Below are 24,052 nucleotides of genomic sequence, written 5' to 3'. Positions count from 1 at the left end.
TAAACAAAATACTAAATCAGAAAAGACTAAAAACAAAAACACATTTAAATAAGAACAGAATGTTAAAATAACCCTCCCCCCACACAAAACCAACAATAACAAAACCAACAACAATAACAAAATGCCTGCTGCAGGGGCTTACTGTTTAGCTACTATTTGGGTCTAATGTTTGAAATTTACTATAATTTCAAAATCTTTGACCTCACTAGCTTGTGCCTTAAAAACAGTGCCATATTTACTTTCAATAACCAGCTTACATAGTAGGAGGCCCCACTAGCCTAATTTTTAGAAATTACATTCACTCAGACTGAACCTCAACTATTTCCAAGAGGTCCTCAGAATTTGCTTCATGTCTGCCTGGTAACATTTCCTCCAAGCTCTCCCTTCTCACGGAACCGCCAGACTGCTGGCCTGGCTTCTGTGGCCCCAGCAAGGCAGCTGCATCCTTGACTGAACACGGGCCTCCCCTCTGCCACACAGCTGGGGCCCATCTGCCATTCCTTCTGGAGAATGGGACCTGTTTTACCCGAACTGCCCACAGCACAATGGGGACCAGATGAAAACTTTAAATAACAACTTCTCAAGCTCTGGGATCATGAAAGGGAATTATGTCCCGAGAATAACATACAGCTATTGAAAAGGCTCGGAACCATCACGGAAGCCCCCTTGCAGGCCCACACTCAACCTTTATCCTGTCCTGCCTCATCTGCAGTGGCCACAGCAGATCCTATTCACCGTTACAAACCGTTCAGGGATTTCTGAAACTCAGGTCAAAAGAGTCTCCTAAGCCCCCCAAGAGAAAGAAGCTTTTCTCACCCTAAGGTAAGGACCCCTTACCAAATGCTCATCTCCTTGCCCCTGAGGCTGACACTTTTTTCAGTCCTGAGGACAGGTCCCCTCCTCAGGCACAGGATGTCATCTTTCCTAATGGCAACAACATGGCCAGGCACAAGTCTTCCTTAGTGTATGTTTCAAGTCAAGTTGACTAAGGCTTATTACCATGTGGGGGGCATTACACACCTGGACTACACAGGCATGGAGACTACAACCCATTGGGTACGTGTGTACGACTCTTGGATTTAAAGATACCAGAACAAAAACTTCCTACCAAAACCAACTACAAAGAAAAATGAAGTTAATAGTAGGTATCAGGAAAAAAAGCTTTATTAAATGAATTCTGCAGCCAAGTAAAGAAAAATAATTTTTGGTTTGAAGGATCAGAATAGTTTCTTAATTTTCTGGACTACTATTGTCATAACTAGTCCACACGGGGACAACTGATGCATCTCAGCCTTCACTGGGAATTTCCTGGACCGTATTTTGACCACATTAGAGATTCCTGCCTTGTACTGAGGATTTGGTTAGAAGATACACAAGACTACACAAGCATTTTATAAGTTATCTGAGGTAGCTTCTGCTGTTTAACAATGTATAATTTGGGGATTTCACAAGTCAGTTCAACTGAGGTCATAAATTACCGACTTCTCACCTACATGGGTGGGCCTGGAGTCAATTTAGTATTTGCTCAACACACAAAGGTCAAAGCATCTGACTGGGGCAACATGACATTCAACCGTTACTATGCTTTTCAGTTTCATGTGAATATCCGTACTTAAAATTTTTTCCATGGTCACTTTCTTCACAACTACCAGCTCAGAAATCTATCAATGAACCATTACTTGGTATTTGTAATCAAGCACTGTTTTTGACAATGTGATGTTTCTCATTAGTTTGGTTTTCTTCCTGATGCTTGTAGGAAACTAAGCACTTGGATTGATGGACTTCGCAGTATTGACAGTCATAAATAAAACCAAACTGACAAGTGAGAGAGCTCTGGTATGTACAATGACAAGGTTAAGTTTTGCTTGTGACCCTTTTCCATGTCTCATACAAATAAAGGCAAAGAAAATTTGGGGATAATTCAGAGTTTATATTTTTTAATAAACATACAGTTCTGCCAAACATTTGTTTTATATTGCATAAATGCAAATGCTTATTAGTCAACTAGAACAATAGCGTTCTCATAATAAATTGTGCATTTAATATCTTTGGGAATTATTTTATATCTACATTTATGGACTTCTTTCCCATGAAACCAAGACTCTGCCTATTTAAAGAAACTTTTAGTAAGTTTCTAGGTAATTCAAGATGAATTTGAGGACCTAAAATTTTTTTCCTACTTGAATTATTGTTTACATTTTGAGAATTACTTGAATACACAATTTTGTTTGTGTTTGTGTGCATGATTTCCTTTCATGTTATCCTGAGAGGAATTTGATACAATCATTAAACATATTTAATGAGTCCTTTATTAAATTATTACACTTTATTAAAGTGTAAAATATATTAAAAAATGGACAAATCATAAAATTTACAATGTGCTAAATGATCATTTGAAGTTCATCTTTGGCACTTGTTCATTTTCATTAATGAATAATGTATGCATATATATAAACTTATTGAGCAGTACTACTGTTGATGGACATAAGGCTTTTCTCCAGTTTTTGATCCATGCAAATAACACTGTTAGGAATAATTTTTTGCATGTCTTTTGATTCACACTAGTGCATAGCTCAGCTGAACATATTCCTGGGACTAGAATCAGTGAAACGTAAAAAATGCATATTTACTTTGGTAAACAATACCAAACAGTTTTCCAAAGCATTATAAATAATGAGTTCTTCTCTACAAGTGTATGAGATCTAGATCTACCATATCCTAGACCATACTTGCTGCATACAGATATAAACACAGTTTTAGCTATTCTGGCAATGGTATTTTGTGGGGCATTGGTTGACATTTTGCCGACTATACTAATCAGGGTTTTCCAGAGAAACAGAACGTACAGGATATAGTTATATGTCCTGTATAGAGAGAGAGAGAAAGAGAGAGAGAGAGAGATTTCTATGAGGATTGGCTCACATGATTATGGAGGCCTAGAAGTCCTAATCTAATGCCTTCTACCTAGAGAACAGGTGCTGATCAGTCTACTGATCTGAATGCTAACCTCTTCTGGAAATGTTCTCACAGATATACCCAGAAATAATGTTTTACCAGCTATGTGGCAATCCCTTAGTTTAGGGCATCCCTTAGCCTACACAAGTTGACACATAAGATTAACCATCACACTGAATTCTAACTAACATTTTTGGTTAGTAGTTTTTTTGGTTAGTAGGTTTTTTTGGTTAGTAGTTTTTTGGTTTTTTTGGTTAGTAGTTTGTTTTTTTTTTTTGGTTAGTAGTTTGGTTAGTAGTTTGTCCAAGGCAGGTCCACTTTTTACCAGTTGTGTTGGTAAAACAATCAACATATCTCTGTTTGTTTTGAGGCTCTCTAGTCTGTCCTTGTGGTCTATTGGTAATCCTTTCACCAATAATCCACTGATTTCAGTGTTTCAACTATAAAATAAGTTCTGATCAGTTGCGAAAGCCCTCCAACTTTGTTATTCAAGATTTTCTTAACTAAATATATTATGTATAATAAATTATATGTAATTATATAATGTATAATTATATACGAATATATTATTAATATATCAATAAATATAACAATTATTTATAAATACATTAGGAAATTACAATTATAAACAAATATAATTAATTTAATTAATAAATATAATTAACATGAATTATATACTATATACTATATATCAGTTTTATATCCTTTGACCTATCAAGGCTATGTATAAATGTTTATCAGAAGGTAATAGAGAGACACACAGTAAGTTACATACAGACTATAAGAGCAAAAATGTTAATGCTAAAAAAAGAACCAACTTAATAATCCAATAAAAAGGAAACAATTTTTAAAAAGTTTATTCCAGGGGCGCCTGGGTGGCTCAGTGGGTTAAAGCCTCTGCCTTCGGCTCAGGTCATGATCCCAGGGTCCTGGGATCAAGCACCGCATCGGGCTCTCTGTTCAGTGGGGAGCCTGCTTCCTCCTCTCTCTCTATGCCTACCTCTCTGCCTTCTTGTGATCTCTGTCTGTCAAATAAATAACAAAATCTAAAAAAAAAAAAAAAAAGTTTATTCCAAATGATAGACAACTTTGTCATTATTAAAATAATGCTTTAATGAGTGTTTAATTAAATTAATACATGTATCTATTATTAACTCTAAAGTAGTATACAAAATAGTATAATCAATATGGATCCCAATTTTATAATATGCATACTCCTCTTCTAACATATACATACACATCTTATATATATGTTGTATATACTTATTTATATAAAATATGTATTAGAAGAAATATTAAATGTGGTATATATGCTTGTGTTTTAGGACTTTGGGTAATGATAATTTTCTTTCTTTAAATGTGTATTTATTTTCCATATTCTCAGGAAAAGAAGTCATCTTATTAGAAAATAATTTTCTAAATATAGGAATATCCTTAGTAACTATTTGTGTAATTATTTGTTTAATAACTGCCTCCTCCCCTAGATTATTCATTCTATGTGTGCAGGAACCATATTTGTTTTGTCCTCTGCTGTTCCCTTACTATCTCCAACACCTGGAACAATATATAGAATATAGTAGATGCTCATTAAATACTTTTCAAAAATGTTGTTAAAGAAATTGATATAGCTATACTATGGAATGTTGGTCATCTAAATGCTTACTATATGCTCTAGCATTTGGTAGAAGCCTTCTTTGATACTCAAGAAATGCATGACAAAAACAAGACTAATGTTAGAGGAAAAAATGAAAAATGCTACAGAATTGTCTGGTTTAAAATTACAGGTATATAAGCTGTGGATATATACTGAGTACCATATTAGCACTAGTATGTTTAAAGTTTTGGGGAAATAAAATGAAATGGATGCATTTTGGTGCAGATGCAAGGAATGTAGTTATCCTGTAGGTCAGGAAAGTAGGCAGCCTGAATGCATGCAGCCAAGAGAGGATCTTTGGCAGGCAGAGAGAGGTAAGAGAGCCAACACTGAAAGCCTGAAGGGCCAGACTAAACATGGAAGGGCCTAGAGGCTAACTACCTGCTTCACATTTTGCACCTTTAGGTTTGTCTCACTATTCAGGAAGTTCCTGGTGCATGTGGTAGAGCAACATCCTATGTAACTCTCATGATGAGAGGATTAATGACTATGAAGGACACAAGCAAACTCTCAGGGCCAAATTCCCACATGACACACAGATCTACATTTTCCTGGTTTGAGTCATTATAGAAAAAATATTTCTGGGGGAAATTAGACAACTTCTTTCATTATTTATGTTTGTTTCAAGTAAATGAAATTGGCAAAATGCTTTATAATAGAAACCTAGTAACTACAAGACTACTAGAGTTCCATAGTCATCCCTATAGGAGAGTCTAGAGGCCATGAACGAGAACTTGTCATTTTTACAGAGACATATGAAATCTGAAACATTAAATCACAATTTACCCACCTATAATCACTAATCAATTGCTTAATTAATAAATAACCCTTTAAATGGTTTGGCCTTCACTTGTTAGAATCACTTATGCAAATGGGAAATATTAATGTCAAATTAGAGCTGATATATAAGTAGTTATGAATAATTTGATAGATTATAACACTTCTTTTATAATATTTTGAAGCACTCTTATTGCATTAGGCAGACTATAATTGTCAGAGCATTTGCATATTACTTTAGTTACCATGTAGACCATTTTTAAAAAATGAGTATTTGTGTTCTCATTGTCTTTCCATTGGAATTGGTGGGTGATGTCTGACGTATTTGCCTTGCTTCTTAACATTCCATTGATTTTATCACTTGGTCAGATACAACATAAATCAAATTATTATCCTTTTAAAACTACTTGGTATAGGAGATGGAAATGTGCCTAATGAAGTTGTTCACTTGGAACCTGATTTTTAGGAAGTGGCAAATAAGTTTGATATAAACTGTTTGCTAGAACTTAACCACCTTACCCAGCTGGTATTCAAAGGCAGTAAATGTTATGGTGCCAAGCAAAGCAATGAACTTAATAACAACTCATCAGGGTTGACATTGGCTCTGATAACATCACATATAAAATGCAGGCTACGATGGATCTGTGTCTTTGCTTTTTTTAGTTTAAAAAGGAAGCCCTGCTAAAATCCATAAACTGGGTCTATGATAGCCATTAACCTTAGAAGATCCTTCTGTATTAACCCCATTAGGTTGTTAGTGCATTTACAACTTTGTGATGAAATGAAGTTGATAAATCCATTATATTTTTGGTAAAGGACAGAATGAAATATAAATTCATTGTAGATCTCAGTATTTTTCTCAACAGTTAAAATCTCTTCACAATTATTTCAGCTGTCAGAAAAAAAATGTAGTGCTAACATTTCTTTTAATTTCTAAACCCTTCTTTAACACAAATATAATTGAAGCTTGCATAAAAATGATGGATGTTGATGAGGACATTGAATCTCCTCTACTTAAAAAATTTGTATCTTCATTGTATCTTCTTATTTATAGGTACTTTAAAACAACTGCAATTATCTTTCTCAATATTTGATACATTACAGCTATTTTAAAAATCGTTCAATCTTTGTTGCCAGGTAATTTCCCTAAAACTGGGTAATATACAAAATATGGGCTCAAGATACTGATTAGAAAAATAAATTATTCTAATTATGGTTACTGGGTATATAATGAGATGTTATATTGCTTCTTTGATATTTATTGAGATTTCAAATGTTTTGTGATCTGTATACAGTATGTTATTAAGTAGCTGATATTTTAAATTAAACTGCTAGGTTTCAATATCTTTCTTTTTTTGTCTGCTTGATATATTATTTTCTGAGAGTGGTGTGTAAGATCTACAAGTCCAATTGTTGACTTAATAATGATTTTTCTGCAGAGTTTGATTAGTATACTTTGAAATACTTTGAGTCAACATAGTTTAGGTACATAGGTGTTCATGGTAGAAATGGAAGGGAATCTGTTCTATTATCCCCTTTATCACTACATGAATATCTAATATTATTTTCCTAAAATGGTATATTTGCTTTAAAATCTATTTTGTCAGATACTAAGATTTCAACTTCTGCTTTCTTTTGGGACATATTAATTTAGTATATCTTTTTCCCATTGTTTGATTCTCAGTTGTTCTGTAATGAATATTTACCTCTTCACTGTCTTTAATAAGAAAGCACTTTAGAATTCTTCCATGTCCCTCACTTTACTAGTCCCCACAACCACCCCTCTCAACAGCATATGAATTTGTGTGTTAGTCTGGATACATTTACCTTCATTTTATCCTGCCTTTATTTATTTAGACAACAATTAAAATACTCCTCTACTTTCCATGTCTTATAACCTCTACTTACCATTTTTATAACGTATCTCAAATAATTTCTCCAATTATTCGAGCATACCCTTCAGTGTGTGCCTTTGTATTGCAAATTCTTTTAAAACTTTGTATGTCTGAGAATATTTTTATAATAATTTCATAATGAATGGACTATTTAGCTCCACAGAAAATTCTAAGCTAGATGATTTTCCTTCAAAACTGTAAATGTGTTTTTCTATTATCTTTCTGCATTCAGTATGTTGATTTGCTCATTGATAGCTGACTTTTTCTATTTGGAAGCTTTATGAGGATGACAATTTACGTGATGTTCTCAAATTTTCTAATAATTTATCTATATGTCATTTTTTCTCCTTCCTATTGTTTGGTCCTCTGTGAGCCCTTTTACTTGAGGTCACTTCTCTCTTTTTAACCCTGGGAAATTTATTTCCATTTTTTCTTCTACACATTTCAGCTCCATTTTTATTTTCCTTTCTTCTCAGACTCTCATAATCTGAATATCTGCACATTTATTTCTAGTCATATTTCTCCTGGATTTTATGTTATATATCCTCTGTGTCTATGACTGCTGCTCTCTGGGAAGTTCCTAAACCGAGATTTTAGTTTCCTAATTTATTCATCATCTATGTCTATCCTACTGTTTACTGAACCATTTTGTTTTTCATTTCAATTGTTATGTTTTTCATACTTTACTGAGTTAAGATTTTGTGGTATTTTGTTCTTGTTTTATGTTGCCGTTATCTTCCCTATCTCCCAAAGCCTATTTATCATGCTGAGTTTAGATTCTTGGTCCATCTGTTCCCATAATTATGTTTCTGATGCATATGTTCTCCCAAGACTTTGGCCTTAGACATCTTCCTCTTTCTATCTACATTTCTATCTTTGGTGATATTGTGCTATTTAATGACTCTAAATATAATTTTTATGGTGATAACTCACAAATACGTATATCTGCTAGGAATTCACTAGGTTCCAGACTCAGATATCTACCTGCCTACTTGATGGCTCCACTTGGCTGTAGAATAAGCATCTTCAACTTAAATGTTCAAGACTAATATCCATGCCCTGTCCATATACACCAGCTCCTTCTATAATCCTATCCATTTTAATTAAGATGTTCCATTCTTGGGGCATCTGGCTGGCTCAGTAGGTGGAGCATGTGACTCTTGATCTGAAGGTTGTCAGTTTGAGCCCCTTGTTGGGTATAGAGATTACTTAAAAATAAACTTTTTTTTTTAAATAAGTTTCCTTCTTCCAGTTGCTCAGACCAAAACTTTCTTCCTACTGCATTCTTGACTCCTTCCTTACATGTTCTACATATTCTACCTCCAGTTTATCAGAAACCCACTGACTTTACATTTCCAATTATATACACAGTATGACCATGTTATACATGCCTCCTCCCCTGCCTTATCTGGGCCTTATCTTTTGCCTGTTTGCCAATCTTCTTACATGGGCTCTTGCCCTCTTCTACTCAACACAGTAGACAGAGGGATCCTGTTAGAACGTCAGCCAGATTGTGCCAGCCTTCTGCTCACAATAACCTAATAGCTGTCCATCTCACTCACAATGACAAAGACCTAACTGTGACCTTTGGGGTTCTACCTGATGCTCTTAACTCAACCTCCTGATACCATCTTCTGCTTTTCTTATTCACTCCATTCTACCCACACCCATATTCTTGGTCTCGCTTAAATATACCAGATTTCTTACAGGAGATGATCTCAAAAAATCATCTTCACAGTGATGCCTTCTCTTTCGTCACCCATCCTCACTCGACTATCACAGTTAGCCATCTTATTATGTCTCCCCTCCCCAATTCATTTTTCTTCCTTATCACCCATTATTACCTAATATTGTATTACTTATTTATTTTAGTTTTCTATTAAAGTTTCATTTACATACAACAAAATTCTCCCCCTTTAAAGGAGGGTTCTGCGAATTTTGACAGATGTGTGTAGCAGTGGAGCCACCATCACAATAAAGACACAAAACAGTTCCACTGACCAAGGAATTCCTCCATGCTCTTTTGTAGTTATCCTTTCCAATACCCACAAACCCTGGAAACAGTGATTTTTTTTTCTCTCCTTCACTATCATATCATCTTTTGAATAAATGGCATATACATGGAGTCATGCCTAATGTCACTTAAAAAAAAAAAGATTTATTTGAGAGAGAGAGAGAGAGGGTACAAGTGGTGGCGGTGGGGGGTGGCAGGCAGAGGGAGAAGCAGGCTTCCCACTGAACAGGGAGCCTGATGCAGGACTTGATCCCAGGACCCTGAGAGCATGACCTGAGCCAAAGGTAGCCACTTAACTGATGGAACCAACCAGGCACCCCTAAACATCTTTCCTGATGTTCATTTGATTTTGGCTTCTTTCATTTACCATAAAGCATCTAAATCCAACCATACTTAGTTGCATGTTTCAGTATGCCACTCCTTTTTACCGCTGAGTAATACTCCATTGTATGGATGTACAACAGTTCACTTTCCAGTCCCCATCTGAGGGACATTTGAATTATTTTCAATATTTGCTGATTTTAAAAAAGGTCACTTTTTGGGGCGCCTGGGTGGCTTAGTGGGTTAAAGCCTCTGCCTTTGGTTCAGATCATGATCTCAGGGTCCTGGGATCGAGCCCCGTGTCGGGCTCTCTGCTCAGTGGGGAGCCTGCTTCCCTTCCTCTCTTTCTCTGACTGCCTCTCTGCCTACTTGTGATCTCTGTCAAATAAATAAAATCTTTTTAAAAAAGTCACTTTTTAATAATTATTTTTATAAGCATTTACATGCAAATTTCTATGAGAACATAGTTTTAATTACTTTTGGAAAAATATCTGTGTGTAGAATCATTTGATTATGTGGTAAGTATATACTTAGCTTTGTAATAAATACCAGGCTCTTTAAGTGGCTGTAGTATTTTTCATTTCCACCAACTTGTGCAAAATTTAACAGTTTCGATTGTTCTACATCTTCAACACCCATCAGAACTATTTTTTTTCTTTCTTTTTGGCTTGTTTTTGTTTCTTAGTCATTCTAATTGGTATTTAGTGGCATCTCTTTTTAAATTTGCATTTCTCTAATAACTAATCACGTTGAGCATCTCTTCATGAGCTCATTTGCCAACCCAATATTTTTCTTGATAAAGTATCTGTTCACAAAGTTTGTCCATTTTCTTCCTTAGAGTTTTTTTCTTTTTAATAAGTTTTTTTTAAAAGATTTTATTTATGTATTTGACAGACAGAGATCACAAGTAGACAGAGAGGCAGGCAGAGAGAGAGGAGGAAGCAGGCTCCCTGCTGAGCAGAGAGCCCGATGCAGGGCTCACTCCCAGGACCCTGGGATCATGATCTGAGCCAAAGGGAGAGGCTTTAACCCACTGAGCCACTCAGTCGCCCCTCTTTTAAATAAGTTTTGAGCATTTTTTATATATTCTGGATATAAATTCTTTATCAGAAATATGATGCGTAAATATTATTTCCCAGTGCATAGCATGCATTCTTATTCTCTTATTTCTCAATGAACACAAGTTCTTAAATTTGATAAAGTTCATTTTTCAAATTTTTCTTTTACAGATTCATTTAAAGTTTAACCACAGAAATATACACAGTAAGAAATATATGCACATTTTTATATTTCTTTCTCATTCACAGCAAGAGAGGACAAGAGACATTTATTACAAAAAATAGCTCACACAATTGTGGAGACTGGCTAAGCTATTTCAAAATACATAGGATAGGCAGTTAGGTTGCTGATAAGCAGTTTTGAATCCATGGGCATGGGTGACAGTAGTATTCTACAGGTAGAATTTCTTTTCTCCAATTGTTCATTGCTAGTATATGGAAATCTGACTGATGTTTGTATACTGACCTTGTGTTCTTCAACCTTACTAAATGCATTTATTTGTTCTAGTAGGTTTTTGTAGTTTCATTGGGATTTTATATAAAGATAATCATGTTGCCTACAAATAGCTACTGTTTTATTTCTTTCTTTCCAGTGTGCATACCTTCTGTTTCTTTTTCTTCACTTATTGCACTAGCTAGGACCCCCCATTATGAGGTTAATTCAAAATAGTTTGAGGGTGCATCCTTGTGCTGTTATTTATCTTATTTCTTGACTTCCCCTACTCCTTGCCAATGTCATCATAAGACAGGGCCTGGAAGTTGAGCTATTTCTTTGTACAATTGTCTATTTTATCTCCAATGCCAATAACAATGCTCTTGTAAGCAAATATTTGGTGAACAAAGTATTGTGATGTTTTCTTTTCTTTCTTTCTCTTGAGGTAGTTTAAGTCCTTGTTTTGGTATTTCAGCCTATGAACTCAAATTCTTTTTTTTTTTTTCAATTTAGTTCAATTAACTAACATAGAGTATATTATTCGTTTCAGAGGTAGTGAACTCAAATTCGCATATAATATTAAGTACCGAAGACCAGACCCAAGTCTGGAGAGTTTAGTAGAAAGAGGATGATGCTCAGGCTGGAGAGCCCAGATACCCCAGAACCGCTGTGGACTATATATCCTATTTGCTGGCACTGTATCAAGCACGCCTTGATACTCCTAGAGGGAAGCAGCATGGGGATCAGGCAGCCTTCTCAGGTTGATACACCCATTCAGGAATTTGGAAGAGGCACATGGAAGGCAAAGGTTTAAGAGTAGGCGGCCATGCTCCCTGACTTTTATCCCAGTAAGGATTTCCTGCAATCCTCATATTACCCCAAGGATACCTGTATAGGTGATCTGGTTTGTCCTTATTATTTCTGTAATGCAGGGTCATGGAAAGAAAGTTTAAAAATATCTTCCTCAACCCTTTGACTGCTCATCAGGCTTCTGTGCCCAGGCTAACACCATTCACTTTCCACTCCTGCCTCTTCTCTGCTATATCAGTATGTCAGGAACTGACAGTAGTTCAAGGCAGTTTCAGTTTTCAGGACATTCTTTCCTTCTTCCCTCTCTCTCTCCCCCCACCCTTCCTTTCTTCTTCCCTCCCTTCATCTCTTTCTTTTCTCTTCCTTTCATTTCTTAAGTAAACATTTCAACTACAGAAAGTTTCAAATGGATGTACAGAAAATAGTACAGTGCCCCTCGTGTATCCTTTATTCAGCTTAAAAACATTAGCTGATGGCCAATACTGCTAAATTCACTCTCTCCTGGATGATTTTGAGGAACCCCAGACTTCACATTTGCAGTGGATCTGCACTGCGATCATTTAGCAAAGCTGCAACAACGCTTTCTAGAATTCCCTGCTTTGCAAAGTTGCAGGTTACTATGGTCTATTAGAGACACGTATGAGGTTTGGAAGGTAGAAGAGAAGCTGCTGCCATAATTATTTTTTGTTTGGAGGGTTGGTTCAGGCCATGAGGTACTGTTACTGCTCAGGCATGTTGTCACTGGTCCTCTGTCATGGAAGCAACAGGGCCTGTACCCCTGTGCTCAGCCAGATCCTTCTACAGTTTCTTCCATTTCTGGACCAGGCAAGTGCCTAGCAACACATCAAGGTATCACCTTCTCCTGCAGGATAGCCCATCACTGAAACTGAAGACTTGAATGTGGTGAGAGAACAACATGGTCCCAGTCTGATCTTGTGTGGCCCGTTCATACAAGTTTCCATTTTGTCCCACTTCACCCACTTTACATCCATGTTCCCTTCTCAACCACCTGCTCTGAAGACTTCATTCACAAGCACCAAACACAGAAACAATGACCTCACATAGACTGTGTCATGTCATAAGGTTAAGTAGAAGCAACAGTTAAAATGAGCCTTCGAAAGTAATATGCTGGAATTAGGCAAAGGATGGAGGGTAGGGCATGCTGGGCCACTATTATCTTTAACTTCTAGGAGTCTGCTTCCCTGATTAAACCCCAAATGAAACAATATTTCACCTATAAATATCTGTATATGTAAAAATACAAATAAGAAAATTCTGTTTATAAATAACAAAACTCCAATTCCATGCCATTTTATAAAACCAGACAAAATTAAAAATGATTTCTCTCAAGCCCCTCTGCTGTCTCCCTCTCCCACCCTCCCATTCCCATTTTGAGAATATATCCTTCTATAGTTTCTCCCAGAGAACAGATTCTGGGGAAGAAATTCATGATACTTTGCTATCTTGCTAGTTGACTAAAATATATATCATCTGACGAAATTTTATTAGCATTTGATTGCTTTAAAGACTACTATCTTCAAAAAAATAATTAAGAGGGGAGCCTGGGTGGCTCAGTGGGTTAAAGCCTCTGCCTTCGGCTCAGGTCATGATCTCAGGGTCCTGGGATTAAGCCCCGCATCGGGCTCTCTGCTCAGCAGGGAGCCTGCTTCTCCCTCTCTCTCTGCCTGTCTCTATGCCTACTTGTGATCTCTGTCTGTCAAATAAATAAATAAAATCTTTAAAAAAAATAAGAGGACAAATAGGTTATAATAAGAAATAGTATTATAAGTGATTTGTGAAAAGCATTAGCCCATTCAGAATATTTCTAAATGCCTACTTATTTAATTTTTTTTAGAGAGAGCAAGAGAGATAAAGAGAGAGCATGAGCAGGAGGGGCAGAGGGAGAGGGAAAGAGAATCCCAAGCTCCCAAGCAGACTCCACTCTGAGTACAGAGCTGATGCACGGCCCAATCTCACCATCCTGAGATCATGACTTGAACTGAAACAGGATGCTTAACTGACTGGGCCACCCAGGTGTCCCTCGATTGGCTACTTTATTTTTTTTTTTAAAGATTTTTATTCATTTACCTGACAGACAGAGATCACAAGTAGGCAGAGAGGCAGGAAGAGAGAGAGGGGGAAGCAGGCTCCCCGCTGAGCAGAGAGACCGACGCGGGGCTTGATCCCAGGACCCTGAAATCATGACCCGAGCTGAAGGCAGAGGCCTTAACCCACTGAGCCACCCATGCGCCCCTCGATTGGCTACTTTTAAGTCACTTTTCAGCGTATTTATTTCCTAATGATATTAGAATGTAAATGTATTAATGTGATGGTATGGGGTGTGTATCTATATTAGTATAGGAAAAATTATACTGCTAGATGTAACCTCTCCCCCCAAAAGAAAAGAAAAACCATCTCTTTTTAGGAACTCTAAGATATTCGTATTACCTATGTTTCTTGGTAAAGCTCCTTGGATACTGCTTAATTGTCTACCAATCCTTGATTATGAATTTATAAGACCTACATAAAACAGATAGAATCTGAGTATTTTGACATAGTGATTGTGTTTCTATTTGGCATTAGAAATGACTTTTGAGCAAATCAGATTATAATTCCTACCTTGGTAATCCACTGATTTTTGTTCATGGAGATTAGCATAAGAGGTTTTTCCATAATCATAAACTGAAATAGAATATTTTCCTGGTATCTTTTTATTTTTATATATACCAGTAATGCCATGCTGATACATTCTAGGAAAACAAAGCAATAAAACAAAAAAGGAAAGGAAGAAAAGAGAAGGGGAGGGAGGGGGGAGAAGGAAGAGAAAAAAAAAACCTTTTTGGAATTTGAAGGAGGTTTTTCAGTCAGTACCTGTAGTTGAAATAACAATCACAAATGAACCAAGGATGAGATTAAGCAGCGGGTCAGAGATGACATTAAGATTTCAGTAATTCCTGAGCATATAATTCTTGCCTTACTTGAAACTATCACAGACATCAACAACCACAACAAAACTGCTGCTGAAACAACCTATTTGTTATTTTACACGACACACACACCTGCTAACATATCGTATTTGCTCGTAAGCTGCCAGAAGTAGTTTTCTTTGTTTTATAACCAAAACTGGATGAATACCTTGAATTAACTTCCTCAGGCAGGATGAAAATTTGTTGGTTGTGGGTTCTGAGACAAAGATGTTGATGATAGTAGTTAAGGCCTGGACTCCCACATCACTGTGACAGTCACACCATTTCTGTATATGGTCAGGTGACTGCTCCATAGTCCTCGAGTTTCAGCATGGGACTATCATATGAAGGTGTTGTTTGTAATAAATAATTATTTATTTTTCCTTTGGAAGGGGAAAACAGAACCTCTATGAGAAGCATTTACTGGGAAGCCTAGAAATTAAAATTAAAATCCCATAGGGCAAAGCAAGATAATTATTTTCCTCCAATATCCATCCCTGATTAAATTTCTGGCCCTATTAAAATGTATGAAAAATTAGCCATCTTATTAATAATTATTTCAACTTGTTCCCGTTTTGAGTTAAACTGATTATACATAATAATTTTTTCAGTTTTAAATTAGGAAGGTAATATCATCACTGCAACTAAAAAGCAAACAAAATTCATTGAATTTCCCTGTGTGCCTGAACAGTTCCAAGCATGTAACTTTGAAAATGAAGCTTTCAGATCTTTTCCTCAAAGTTTTTTCTAACTTATTTCTGTTGACTATAAACTTTTATAGGACTTAGATAATTAAGCTACATATTCTATTATTTGATTACTTATTAGAAGATAAGTTAAAGTTGATGTTTCAGTATTAAAACAGCACATGTTCTTGAATGAATGGACACAAATGATGTGATTTTTTTTTAAAGATTTTATTTATTTATTTGACAGAGAGAGAGATCACAAGCAGGCAGAGAGTCAGGCAGAGAGAGAGGGGGAAGCGGGCTCCCCACTGAGCAGAGAGCCCGATGCGGGGCTCAATCCCAGGACCCTGAGATCACAACCCGAGCCGAAGGCAATGGCTTAATCCAATGAGCCACCCAGGCACCCCCAAATGATGTGATTTTTAAGAGGAACTATGTATATTATAGTTATAGAGAAACTATGTATATTATATGTATATTATACATATATAATATGTATATATTTAATTTACCAAAAAATTGTTACATGAAAGCATTTCTTGAAATATTATAATGTCAATGCAGATATTTCAAATCCATCTACTTATTAAATTCTTTCAGAAAGACTTCAATTATGTTAATTTATAACATCCAACACCCTTTTGAATTTATTCTAGTTCATAATTCTAAGGACATCCATACAATTAAACATGGGCATTGATAGTGCTTTTGTGGTAAAATGAAATAAAAAGAAAGCTATTTTGTACTTTCCATGGAAATTATATATATATATATATATATGTGTGTGTGTGTGTGTGTGTGTGTGTGTGTAAGTGTGTGTATATATATATGTTTATATATATAGAACTGGGGCTGGCTTAATGTGTAGAGGTATGTCTGGATAAATATAAAACAGAGTTGTAGGTCTCTTATGGTTTCCATTCTTTTCCAGTCAAGGCTAGGGGAATTGCTGCCATCTGATTGAGATTCATTTGCAATATAGTATCACTAAGTATCACTAAGGAAATGCAAAATTTATTTGGAATGATCTTTAGTTTCACAGTTTAATCTATTGTTGCTCACATTTGCACATCTTCTCTAGCTCATGACATATTCCTCCAGGTCCTCAAGTAGGATCCTCCAGGGAAAAGCAAAGTCAAAGAACATAGATATTAGTGCTTACATTTACAAGTAGGTTGAAGTCCCCCAGGGAGAAAGGAACATATACTAATCATCCAATAGTCTACACCATTATGCCAACATTATACAGTAGTAATCATAGTTACACTACACTTTGAAATTTAATAGCCATTGTAGAATTCTATTCACTTTAAGGATAAATTTTCTCCCATAATATAACATATTGTAACATAACATAACATAACATACATTGCAGAGCATAGAATACCAGTCTATAATCCAAGCAATAGCCAAAGGAATTTTAAAAAAAAATCTTATTACTCATTACTTATTAGAAGGATATGTATTTTTTCCTAGAAATATAAAATAATTCAACGTTTCCCCAAATTTTAGAGAGCTCCCAGTTTACAGCAGTTACTTTATTTATTTTTTATTTTATTTTTTTAAAAGACTTTATTTATTTATTTGAGACAGAGAGAGGAGAGAGAGCACATGCACAAGCAGAGGGGAGGGGAGGAAGTAGAGGGAGAAGCAGGCTCTCCACTGAGCAGGAAGCCTGATACAAGGCTCAATCCCAGGACTGAGCAGGGACCCCTTGTGAGGGCTCCATCCCAGGACCCTGGGATCATGACCTGAGCTGAAGGCAGATTCTTAACTGACTGAGCTACATAGGCACCCATATAGCAGTTATTTTAAATGCTACATTTAAGTCTGATTGAAAGTATAATTTCTTTTTCAGTGTTCCAAGATTCATTGTTTATGCACCACACCCAGTGCTTCACACAATATATGCCCTCCTTAATATCCACCAACAGGCTAACCCAACCCCTCGCCCCCCTCCCTTCCAAAACCCTCAGTTTGCTTCTCAGAGTTCACAGTCTCTCATGGTTCATCTCCCCCTTCAATTTCCCCCATCTAAGTTCTCCTCTCCTTCTCCCAATGTCCTCTGTGTTATTCCTTATGCTCCACAAGTAAGAGAAACCATATGACAATCGACTCTCTCTGCTTGACTTATTTTACTCAGCATAATCTCCTCCAGTCCTGTCCATGTTGATACAAAAGTTGGGAATTCATCCTTTCTGATGGAGGCATAATATTCCATTTATATATGGACCATATCTTCTTTATTCAATTGTATGGAACCAGAAGAGACCCCAAATTGCTAAGGAAATGTTGAAAAAGAAAAACAAAACTGGGCACATCACGTTGCCTGAGTTCAAGTTTTACTACAAAGCTGTGATCACCAAGACAGCATGGTATTGGCACAAAAACAGACACGTAGACCAGTGGAACTGAGTAGAAGCCCAGATATGGACCCCCAGCATTTATGGTCAAATAATCTTCGACAAAGCAGGAAAAAATATCCAGTGGAAAAAAGACAGTCTCTTCAATAAATGGTTCTGGGAAAAGTGGACAGCTATGTATAGAAGAATGAAACGACCATTCTATTACGCCATACACAAAGATAAACTCAAAATGGATAAAAGACCTCAACATGAGGCAGGAATCTATCAAAATCCTAGAGGAGAATATAGGTAGTAACCTTTTTGACATTGGCCACAGCAACTTCTTTCAAGATGTGTCTTCAAAGGCAAAGGAAACAAAAGTGAAAATGAACTTTCGGGACTTCATCAAGATCAAAAGCTTCTGCACGGCAAAGGAAACAGTCAACAAAACAAACAGGCAACCGAGGAATGGGATATTCGCAAATGACAGGACAGACAACGGGGTGATATCCAAGATCTATAAAGAACTCCTCAAACTCGACACACTCAAAACAGATAATCACATCAAAAAATGGGCAGAAGAAATGAACAGACCTTTCTCCAAAGAAGACATACAAATGGCTAACAGACACATGAAAAAATGTTCATCATCATTAGCCATCAGGGAGACTAAAATCAAAACCACATTGAGATACCACCATATACCAGTTAGAATGGCCAGAATTAACAAGACAGTAAACAACAAGTGTTGGAGAGGATGTAGAGAAAGGGGAACCCTCTGACACTGTTGGTGGGAATGCAAGTTGGTGCAGCCACTTTGAAACAGTGTGGAGAGTCCTTAAGAAATTAAAAATAGAGCTACCCTATCACCCTGTAATTGCACTACTGGGTATTTACCCCAAAGATACAGATGTAGTGAAAAGAAGGGCCATTTGTACCCCAATGTTCATAACAGCAATGGCCACAGTCGCCTAACTATGTCAAGAGCCAAGATCTCTTCGACAGATGAATGGATAAAGAAGATATGGTCCATATATACAATGGAGTATTATGCCTCCATCAGAAAGGATGAATACTAACACTACTAAAACTCATACAGCAATTCAGTAATGTGGCCAGATACAAAATCAATGTACAGAAATCAGTTGCTTTCTTATATACTAATAATGAAAATATAGAAAGGGAAATTAGAGAAATGATTCCATTTACTATAGCATCATGAACCATAAGATACCTGGGAATAAACCTAACCAAAGAGGTAAAGGATCTATACTCGAGGAACTACAGAACTCTCATCAAAGAAATTGAAGAAGACACAAAAAGATGGAAAAGCATTCCATGCTCATGGCTCAGAAGAATAAACATTGTTAAAATGTCTATACTGCCTAGAGCAGTCTATACTTTCAATGCCATCCTGATCAAAATTCCACTGGCATTTTTCAAAGTGCTGCAACAAACAATCTGAAAAATATAATTTTTGATTGCCTAATGCTTTCAAATATGGAAACATGTGGCTAAGCCTGGCAGGCAATTAAGAAAATACAAATGTAGTGTTTTCACTGTGTTCTGTGGATTCAAATTGGAGAATTCATTGAGTTTTTTGATCAACAAATTTTGGGGATAAAATGGGTATAAACTTCAAATTGGAGAATTCATTGAGTTTTTTGATCAACAAATTTTGGGGATAAAATGTGTATAAACTATCTCCTTGTTATCAAGTTTATTCAAAATAAAAGCTAGTGAAAGAATTACATGATTTTTAAAAATTCATTCAAGTAGTATATATTGATGGCCATGATTGTCATGTAGTCTATTAGGTACGTGGTATTATAACATGGTAAGCAAAGAAATAAAAATTGTAGTTTCTGCTTATCTTGGAGTTGAGAGTGTAATGCAGTTTATTTACTTACCATAATTAGTGGTGTGTGTGTGTTATTTCCATTCCTTTTATATAGAACCAAAAAACCCCCACCATATTACCACAATAAAGAGGATACCTTTTTTTCTCTTTCCTCATTTCTAAAGGATTTCAGAAAAGTAATGAGGGACCAATGTAGGGTAAACAACTTCCTTGCAAGAGAAAAATAGGCCCCTGTTCTCCTCCTTCGTTCCCCCAACCAAGCACAGCATCAATTGCATGGGTGGCAGAACCTTTCTCTGTTGATTTACTTACTACAGTCTAGGATCCAAAACACAGTTTGACAATTTGACTAAGCACTAATAGCTCAAAGAGGTCATTGTAGTTTACAGAATGAACCCCAGATATCATCACAGATCATCACTTATTCCATGAAAAATGTTAATATAAAAATAATAACCATATGGGGCACCTGGGTGGCTCAGTGGGTTAAGGCCTCTGCCTTCGGCTCGGGTTGTGATCCCGGAGTCCTGGGATCGAGCCCCGCGTTGGGTTCTCTGCTCGGCAGGGAGCCTGCTTCCTCCTCTCTCTCTGTCTGCCTCTCTGCCTACTTGTGATCTCTGTCAAATAAATAAATAAAACCTTTAAAAAAAATTAACCATAGAAACCTTTTTGCTCAACCTCTACTTGCCTAATTTGCTGGATTCAGCAAAGCTTTCATTTCCTTGAAATATAAAACAGAGTATCTCAATATACTGACCACCTCTTCTGTAAGACTTCCGTTCTAAATGCACCTGCTGACCACTGTGCTGATAAGAATCTTTTCGGGGTGTCTAGGTGGCTCTGTTTGTTAAGCGGCTGACTCTTGGTTTTGCCTCAGGTCACAATCTCAGGGTCCTATGATCAAGCCCCACATTGGGCTCCATCCACAATGAGTGTGGAGTATGTTTATCTCTCTCCATTCCACTCTGCCCCATCTCCCCACTCTCTCTCTCAAATAAATAAATAAAAAGTTAAAAAAAATCAGTTTTTCCCAAACTGATTTATTTTGTTTATTTCAAAATTAAAGTATTTCATTAAATGTTATATAAATAATAAAAAGGGTGTGAAAAGGCATTATTTTTACAAAAATCAAGGAAAATTCATGGGGAAGATTTGATAATGCAAATAGTTGAAAAAAATCATTGGGGGTGTACAAGATATACGTAAAAGAATGGGAAAGAAATGTTAAATTCCAGATAGATTCTGCACTCAGCTTGCTCCTTAAGTGGCTCCCCATTAAACGAAACCAAATCTGAATTCACAGGTAATAAATTATGGCTTTATTTTATGGTGGAAAAGTAACACCAATAAATAATCAGAAATCACACAGCAAAAAGTCTTGGTCCTAAGTCAAAAGTTTGGCTAATGAAGGTGAATTTATTTAAATTAAGATAATGCATTTAGGAAACATAGGTGTACTTATTTTTTATATATTTTTGAAGATTTTATTTATTTATTTGAGAGAGCATGTGAACATGAGAAGGGAGAGGGGCAAAAGGAAAGGGAGAAGCAGGCTCCCTGCTGAGCAGGGAGCCCAACATGGGGCTTGATCCCAGGATCCTGGGATCATGACCTAAGCTGAAGGTAGACATTTAACCAACTGAGCCACCCAGACATCTATAGGTGTAGTTTTTAAATGATCACTGCTTTAACCACAGAGTTTTAAATAAAATTATTTCTAATAAAATTATTTCTATGTGTATATATACATGTATATATACGGCCATCCATATATATATATATATATATACATATATATTATCATTGAGACGGTCTGAATTAATTTGAATGGTAAAAGCAGTAAATACTTGGATTAGAAATGTGTGGAAAAGTAAGTGGCTATAGTGAGTAAATATTCTGTTTTGGAATTCAACTTTTATGGCTTTATGGATTATTTGAATCAAAAGGAATGTTCTGTGTCCAAAGAGTCTAAAACAAAACAAAATAAATGAATACACCATCAAGAAAATGAATTTTCTACAACACTTTCATCTCAAGAAAGCAAGTCTTAGAAGGTAATTTTAAAAAATCTTCTGGAAAAGGGACAGTATGAAAGAAAGTTTCTTAGTTTGAGTTTGGAAAATAGGATCATCAGGGGGAGCAATAGGTTTTGTGGTATCTGCTGCTGTATAATAATGGAGAATCTCTTTCAAAAAAAGTAATACAAAATTATAAATTCTAAATTAAATATGAAAATGAATATTTATTTTGGATAAGAAAAGGAATCAATATATATACATATGTTTTTAAAGTTGAATTATGTTTTTAAATATGAAATATGTTTTTAAAGCATTATGTCATCAGAAAAGTAACATTTAGTAACTGTCTGACACACCTAACCATTTCCCCTTTTATTTGTCTGCAATGTTACTGACATTTTCAAATAAAAATTTAAAAATATTTTCTATGGGACAATACAGATGATGTCTTGCTTCTTGTGTGGTTGATCAAAATTTGATTTTTTGGAAGATTTCTTCTAGTTTCACAATTTGTTCTTGGTAATGCCATGTGAAATTTTTAGAATTGTCAACATTTGGAAAACTTATATCAAATTGTTTTCATAGAAGTATGTGATTCAGAACCATTTTGCTGTATCAATAACAATCTTGCCTGTCTCTTAGTATCACAGACTAAGATGGGTTTGAAATGTTGGGACCTGGAAAGCAGGTGACTTCTCATACAGTCACACAGTTGTGCTTCCTATTACGGCATTGTTACATATTTTTGCTTTACAGTTGCAGGAATTCAGATAAATTCTGTTTTGCATGATTCCCATCCAACAAAAAAGTCATGATGCATTTATAATTGTTTGTAACACCTCTGGGTGCTTGCTTTGGCAACATTATTAAAATTAGAAAGATACAGAGAAGATTAGCATGGTCTCTGCACTAGGATGACACACAAATTTGTGAAGGGTTCCATTATTTTTATCACTGGGTGATGCATGGACTTGTTGAATCAATTTATTTTATACCTGAAATGAATATAAGACTGTATGTTAACTAGCCTGGCATTAAAATAAAAACTTAAAAAGTCCAAAATAAAAGATAAAATAAAATTGGCTTTTGGAAGTGTGCTATGCAATAGATTGCCCTGATGCTTAAGCTTCATTAGATTCAATTATTGGAACCCAACTCTCAAAGTCCATCATTTACGGGTATATGAGTGAAGGAAGTCCAGAGGAATAGCATCCAAAGAAACTTCATGTTTTAACAATGAAATGTTCATTCATGCTGTTTGCCTGAGTGTCCATAATTCTCCATTGTGGTTGATGGCAACGACTACCATTCTCTTATACTCTGTCGACTCGAGTGCAATTATTTATGATTGTTTCATTCTATAACAATTCTAAGACTGCTTAAAGCCAAACAAGTGCTTTTTTACTTTTGTGGGACTTATATATAATTTATCTCATTTGTTTTTGCTTTGGTACTACATCCTCTTCAGGGATATGGAGTAGGTGAAGTCACTCACACAAAGTCATGTGTTTTTTATTTTTATTTTTATTTTTATTTTTATTTACTTTTTTTTTTAAAAGATTTTATTTATTTATTTGTCAGAGAGAGAGAGAGAGTGAGCACTGGCAGACGGAGGCAGAGGGAGAAGCAGGCTCCCTGCCGAGCAAGGAGCCCGATGTGGGACTCGATCCCAGGACGCTGGGATCATGACCTGAGCCGAAGGCAGCTGCTTAACCAACTGAGCCACCCAGGCGTCCCTAGTCATGTGTTTTTTAAAGCAGAGTTTCAAACCCAACCTTTGCAACACAACAAGCCCAATGTTGACTCTAGGCCATATTGAGTTCTTTTCAGTACAATTTTTATGATGTTACGACATTTGAATGCATTCTTAAGCATCCTGGCATGTTAAGCAAGTTAATGTTAGCTGGTTGTCCTAATTACAATAAATGCTTATTTCTCACTCTAGTTTTTTAAAGTACAATGTGATTATTTTTATTCTGAGGGGTGGTTCTGTTGCAAACATTTACAGAAGGACCTAAGCTCCTTCAGTTTTGTGGTACTGTCAGCTTCGATATACAGTCTTTGATCCTGCTGAGAATGGGAAGACAGCAAGGAGAGGGCACATGGGTGTTAATCTTCATGACATGTGTGGCTGCTGTCACATGCCATGATATTAATAATGTGGTTGCACATACATTGACTGAAACAGGGAAATATATTCCCTTGTTTGACAACAATGTCCCATCCAGAGAAAAAGAAAAAAATAGTTTATTTTTA

The sequence above is a fragment of the Martes martes genome, assembly GCF_963455335.1.
Source record: "Martes martes genome assembly, chromosome: 2".
Taxonomy (NCBI): domain Eukaryota; kingdom Metazoa; phylum Chordata; class Mammalia; order Carnivora; family Mustelidae; genus Martes; species Martes martes.
This window is presented reverse-complemented; position numbering follows the sequence as displayed.